The sequence below is a fragment of the Bufo bufo genome, chromosome 1 (genome assembly GCF_905171765.1).
Source record: "Bufo bufo chromosome 1, aBufBuf1.1, whole genome shotgun sequence".
In the NCBI taxonomy this organism is placed as follows: domain Eukaryota; kingdom Metazoa; phylum Chordata; class Amphibia; order Anura; family Bufonidae; genus Bufo; species Bufo bufo.
The window spans coordinates 13,700,488-13,707,638 of NC_053389.1; the positions used below are offsets into that span (position 1 = coordinate 13,700,488).

General features: G+C 39.7%; 1 long non-coding RNA gene across 1 annotated transcript in view; it reads left to right on the forward strand.

The window, feature by feature from the left end:
- The window catches only part of LOC120991784, a 28,749-nt gene extending 22,125 nt beyond the window's left edge, over nucleotides 1-6,624 (forward strand). Inside the window, exon 3 of the long non-coding RNA XR_005776809.1 lies at nucleotides 6,563-6,624. This is a non-coding gene — a long non-coding RNA (uncharacterized LOC120991784). The remainder of the gene's footprint in view (nucleotides 1-6,562) is intronic.
- Nucleotides 6,625-7,151: the final 527 nt, after the last annotated feature.

The window sequence follows — 7,151 nt, forward strand, 5'->3', positions numbered from 1 at the left end:
CTCCAAAATGGTATCAATAAACACTACAAATTGTCCTGCAAAAAAATTATCCCCCACACAGCTCAGTAAATCTAACTATAAAAAAGTAATGGCTGATGTAAAAACAATATTTTTTTTCAAAGTTTAAATTTATTTAGACATAAAAAACCCATATATATCGGGTATCGTTGTAATTATACTGACCCAGATAATGAAGAGCATGGGTCAGTTTTGCCGCAAACAAAACGCCTTGGTAACATAACCCGTAAAACAGTGGAGGAATTGCGTTATGTTTCCCAATTCCACCCCATTTGGAATTTTTTTATCCACAAAAAATAAGCCCTCATATAGCTATGTGAATGGAAATATTAAAAAGTTATGGCTTAAGGAAGAAAAATGAAAACACAAAAACGAAAAAAACCTCTGGTAGTAAAGGGATTAAAAGTACACTGTCTGACTAGGAAGAATATATTTGATATGATAAATATGATATTTACGGACTCTATACTGACAGGAAATGTTCCATAGGATTGGCATTTAGCAAATGTGGTGCCAATATTCAAAAAGAAGTAAAAATAGACCCCGAAAACTATAGGCCGGCAAGTTTAACATGTGTTGTGTGTAAACTGTTTGAGGGTTTTTTAACAGATGCTATCTTGGAGCACCTCAATGAAAATAAGCGAATAATGCCATATCAGCATGGCTTCATGAGGGATCGGTCATGTCAAACTAACTTAATCAGTTTTTATGAGGAGGTTTTCAGAACTGACCGGGGTGAGTCAATGGATGTGGTATATCTTGACTAGGATTGAGCGAACCCGAACTGTAAAGTTCGGATTCGTACCGAACTTTAGGATTTTTGGAACCCGGACCTGAACCCAAACTTTTCAGTAAAAGTTTGGGTTCGAGTTCGGTGTTCGGCGAGTTAATGACTGCCTTTGTGACAGTCCAATACTAGTGTTAGATACTGCTGTTATATTCTGGGTTTAAAAAAACACCCATTTTTGGCAAGACACTACATTTGGGGCCTATGCTGCATTTCTGACAGTGAAATGCAAGCTTTAAATACTGCAATTGTATACTGGGTTTAAAAAAAAACACCCATTTTGGGCAAGACACTACATTTGCGGCCTTTGCTGAATTTCTGACAGTCCAATACAAGCGGTACACACTGCTTTAATATTCTGGTATAAAAAAACACCCATTCTGGGCAAGATAATACATTTGCGGCCTTTGTTGCATTTGTGACAGTTGAATATAAACTTTAAATACTGCTGTTATATTTTGATTTAAAAAAAACACAAATTTTTTGCAAGACCCTACATCTGGGGCCTTTGCTGCATTTGTCACAGTCAAATACTAGCATTAACCACCTCCCGACCGCCTAACGCACGGATGCGTCCGGAAGGTGGTTGATTCATTCTTCCTGGACGCATCCGTGCGTCATCTCGCGAGACGCGAGATTTCCTGTGAACGCGCGCACACAGGCGCGCGCGTTCACAGGAACGGAAGGTAAGCGAGTGGATCTCCAGCCTGACAGCGGCCATCGTTCGCTAGCAGGCTGGAGATGCGATTTTTTTAACCCCTAACAGGTATATTAGACGCTGTTTTGATAACAGCGTCTAATATACCTGCTACCTGGTCCTCTGGTGGTCCCTTTTGTTTGGATCGACCACCAGAGGACACAGGCAGCTCAGTAATATGTAGCACCAATCACCACTACACTACACCCCCCCCCTGTCACTTATTAACCCCTTATTCACCCTTGATCACCCCATATAGACTCCCTGATCACCCCCCTGTCATTGATCACCCCCCTGTCATTGATCACCCCCCTGTAAGGCTGCATTCAGATGTCCGTATGATTTTTACTGATCCACTGATACATGGATCGGATCCGCAAAACACATACGGACGTCTGAATGGAGCCTTACAGGGGGGTGATCAATGACGGGGGTGATCACCCCATATAGACTCCCTGATCACCCCCCTGTCATTGATCACCCCCCTGTCATTGATCACTCCCCTGTAAGGCTGCATTCAGATGTCCGTATGTTTTTTACGGATCCACGGATACATGGATCGGATTCGCAAAACACATACGGACATCTGAATGGAGCCTTATAGGGGGGTGATCAATGACAGGGGGTGATCACCCCATTAGACTCCCTGATCACCCCCCTGTCATTCATCACCCCCCTGTCATTGATCACCCCCCTGTAAGGCTCCATTCAGACATTTTTTTGGCCCAAGTTAGCAGAAATTATTATTTTTTTTCTTACAAAGTCTCATATTCCACTAACTTGTGTCAAAAAATTAAATCTCACATGAACTCACCATACCCCTCATGGAATCCAAATGCGTAAAAAAATTTTGACATTTATATTCCAGACTTCTTCTCACGCTTTAGGGCCCCTAGAATGCCAGGGCAGTATAAATACCCCACATGTGACCCCATTTCGGAAAGTAGACACCCCAAGGTATTCGCTGGGGGGCATATTGAGTCCATGAAAGATTGAAATTTTTGTCCCCAGTTAGCGGAAAGGGAGACTTTGTGAGAAAAAAAAATAAAAAATCAATTTCCGCTAACTTGTGTCAAAAAAAAAAAATTCTATGAACTCGCCATGCCCCTCATTGACTACCTTGGGGTGTCTTCTTTCCAAAATGGGGTCACATGTGGGGTATTTATACTGCCCTGGCATTTTAGGGGCCCTAAAGCGTGAGAAGAAGTCTGGGATCCAAATGTCTAAAAATGCCCTCATAAAAGGAATGTGGGCCCCTTTGCGCATCTAGGCTGCAAAAAAGTGTCACACATCTGGTATCGCCGTACTCAGGAGAAGTTGGGCAATGTGTTTTGCGGTGTCATTTTACATATACCCATGCTGGGTGAGATAAATATCTTGGTCAAATGCCAACTTTGTATAAAAAATGAGAAAAGTTGTCTTTTGCCGAGATATTTCTCTCACCTAGCATGAGTAAATGTAAAAAGACACCCTAAAACACATTGCCCAACTTCTCCTGAATACGGCGATACCACATGTGTGACACTTTTTTGCAGCCTAGGTGGGCAAAGGGGCCCACATTCCAAAGAGCACCTTTAGGATTTCACAGGTCATTTACCTACTTACCACACATTAGGGCTCCTAGAATGCCAGGGTAGTATAACTACCCCACAAGTGACCCCATTTTGGAAAGAAGACACCCAAGGTATTCCATGAGGGGCATGGCGAGTTCCTAGAATTTTTTTTTTTCTGTCACAAGTTAGCAGAAAATGATGATTTTTTATTTTTTTTTCTTACAAAGTCTCATATTCCACTAACTTGTGACAAAAAATAAAAACTTCCATGAACTCACTATGCCCATCACGAAATACCTGGGGGTGTCTTCTTTCCAAAATGCGGTCACTTGTGGGGTAGTTATACTGCCCTGGCATTTTAGGGGCCCGAATGCGTGAGAAGTGGTTTGAAATCAAAATCTGTAAAAAATGGCCGGTGAAATCCGAAAGGTGCTCTTTGGAATGTGGGCCCCTTTGCCCACCTAGGCTGCAAAAAAGTGTCACACATCTGGTATCACCGTACTCAGGAGAAGTTGGGCAATGTGTTTTGGGGTGTCTTTTTACATATACCCATGCTGGGTGAGAGAAATATCTTGGCAAAAGACAACTTTTCCCATTTTTTTATACAAAGTTGGCATTTGACCGAGATATTTATCTCACCCAGCATGGGTATATGTAAAATGACACCCCAAAACACATTGCCCAACTTCTCCTGAGTACGGCAATACCAGATGTGTGACACTTTTTTGCAGCCTAGGTGTGCAAAGGGGCCCACATTCCAAAGAGCACCTTTCGGATTTCACCGGCCATTTTTTACAGATTTTGATTTCAAACTACTTCTCACGCATTCGGGCCCCTAAAATGCCAGGGCAGTATAACTACCCCACAAGTGACCCCATTTTGGAAAGAAGACACCCCCAGGTATTTCGTGATGGGCATAGTGAGTTCATGGAAGTTTTTATTTTTTGTCACAAGTTAGTGGAATATGAGACTTTGTAAAAAAAAAAAAAAAAATCATAATTTTCCGCTAACTTGTGACAAAAAATAAAAAATTCTAGGAACTCGCCATGCCCCTCACGGAATACCTTGGGGTGTCTTCTTTCCAAAATGGGGTCACTTGTGGGGTAGTTATACTGCCCTGGCATTCTAGGGGCCCTAATGTGTGGTAAGTAGTTTGAAATCAGAATCTGTAAAAAATGGCCGGTGAAATCCTAAAGGTGCTCTTTGGAATGTGGGCCCCTTTGCCCACCTAGGCTGCAAAAAAGTGTCACACATGTGGTATCGCCCTACTCAGGAGAAGTTGGGCAATGTGTTTTGGGGTGTCATTTTACATATACCCATGTTGGGTGAGATAAATATCTTGGTCAAATGCCAACTTTGTATAAAAAAATTGGAAAAGTTGTCTTTTGCCAAGATATTTCTCTTACCCAGCATGGGTATATGTAAAATGACACCCCAAAACACATTGCCCAACTTCTCCTGAGTACGGCAATACCACATGTGTGACACTTTTTTGCAGCCTAGGTGGGCAAAGGGGCCCACATTCCAAAGAGCACCTTTCGGATTTCACCGGCCATTTTTTACAGATTTTGATTTCAAACTACTTTGCATGCATTTGGGCCCCTAAAATGCCAGGGCAGTATAACTACCTCACAAGTGACCCCATTTTGGAAAGAAGACACCCCAAGGTATTTCGTGATGGGCATAGTGAGTTCATGGAAGTTTTTATTTTTTGTCACAAGTTAGTGGAATATGAGACTTTGTAAGAAAAAAATAAATAAAATAAATCATAATTTTCCGCTAACTTGTGACAAAAAATAAAAAGTTCTATGAACTCACTATGCCCATCAGCGAATACCTTAGGGTGTCTACTTTCCGAAATGGGGTCATTTGTGGGGTGTTTGTACTGTCTGGCCATTGTAGAACCTCAGGAAACATGACAGGTGCTCAGAAAGTCAGAGCTGCTTCAAAAAGCGGAAATTCAAATTTTTGTACCATAGTTTGTAAACGCTATAACTTTTACCCAAACCATTTTTTTTTTACCCAAACATTTTTTTTTATCAAAGACATGTAGAACAATAAATTTAGAGAAAAATGTATATATGGATGTCGTTTTTTTTGCAAAATTTTACAACTGAAAGTGAAAAATGTCATTTTTTTGCAAAAAAATCGTTAAATTTCGATTAATAACAAAAAAAGTAAAAATGTCAGCCGCAATGAAATACCACCAAATGAAAGCTCTATTAGTGAGAAGAAAAGGAGGTAAAATTCATTTGGGTGGTAAGTTGCATGACCGAGCAATAAACGGTCAAAGTAGTGTAGGTCAGAAGTGTAAAAAGTCGCCTGGTCATTAAGGGTGTTTAAGCTAAGGGGGCTGAGGTGGTTAAATACTGCTGTTATATTCTGGGTTTAAAAAAACACCCATTTTTGGCAAGACCCTACATTTGGGACCTTTGCTGCATTTGTCACAGTGAAATACAAGCTTTAAATACTGCAATTATATACTGGGTTTAAAAAAAAACACCCATTTTGGGCAAGACACTACATTTGCGGCCTTTGCTGAATTTCTGACAGTCCAATACAAGCGGTACACACTGCTTTTATATTCTGGTATAAAAAAACACCCATTCTGGGCAAGATAATACATTTGCGGCCTTTGTTGCATTTGTGACAGTTAAATATAAACTTTAAATACTGCTGTTATATTTTGATTTAAAAAAAACACAAATTTTTTGCAAGACCCTACATCTGGGGCCTCTGCTGCATTTGTCACAGTCAAATACTAGCATTAAATACTGCTGTTATATTCTGGGTTTAAAAAAACACCCATTTTTGGCAAGACCCTACATTTGGGACCTTTGCTGCATTTGTCACAGTGAAATACAAGCTTTAAATACTGCAATTATATACTGCGTTTAAATAAATTACCAGGACACCTGCTGATTGTTTTTGTTATAAATTTTAATTAAAAAAAATATAATATATATATATATATATATATCACAGGTATGTAGTAGCCTTACCCAATTATGTATAGAATAACTGTATAATAAATATTGGAATTTACTAGGTACAAAAATATCCTACTCAGAAAAGAAGGGGGGGTAGAGACAGAAGAGATAAAAGGAGACTTAAAAAGAAGCAAATAGGAGGGAGATAGGGGAGGGAGGGGGGAGAACGGGAGAGGGGAGAGATTGAGGAGGGACAGGAGAGGGAAAAGAGAGATGAGACAGAAAAGAGAGGAGAGAGGGGAAGGGAAAGGAGAGGAGAAGGGAAAGAGATTGAGGAGTGAGAGGAGATAGAAAAGAGAGAAGAGAGAGAGATAAGACGGAAAAGAGAGATGAGAGAGAGAGGAGATTGAGGATAGATACATTCTGTGGATAGATACATTCATAGTATACAGTGGAGCCAAGAGTCCAAATGATACACTGCCCTCTTCTGTCATGTTGATTAAATTATAAAATAATCAAAATTTTTTTAGGTTTGTTTAGTTTTAATTCTTATTATTTGTATTTCTTTTTGTTTTAGGTCAGCATGTATACTGCGCCTGATGTAAACCTGACCTTTGCTGATATATATCAGTTTTACAAAAATTGGTATGTTAATTTTCTTTCTCCTTTCTTCAAGAGAAAATTAGGCTAGGCTCTGTTCACACTGCATCAGATTCTCCATCTCAGATGTTGACATTTTTGTGAAAAAAAAACAAAAAACACTACATGCAGTATTATTCTCTGTCAAAATGATGGAATGTTAATGTAACCCTTCTTACCCCAATGGAAGTCAATGGGATCCTTCAGACGACAGTGGTGTTTGGTGCACAATGGATCAGTCACTACATTGTGGTTTCAGAGATACTGAAATGCCAATGAAGAGGATACTCCATGCTAATAATAGATGTTCCACAGACCACATGGATATTAAAACATAACATTTTAATACGTTATGATAATAAAAAGACCACTAAAATGGTCAGAAAACAAACAAAGGAGTGGCCCCCAGACATATATATAAAAAATAAATATATAAATAAAAAAACAAAAAACAAACATGGGCTGTTCAGGCAGGGTATAATAGAATACAGAGGTATCTAAGGGAAGGGAAAGTTTTCCCTAAAAAT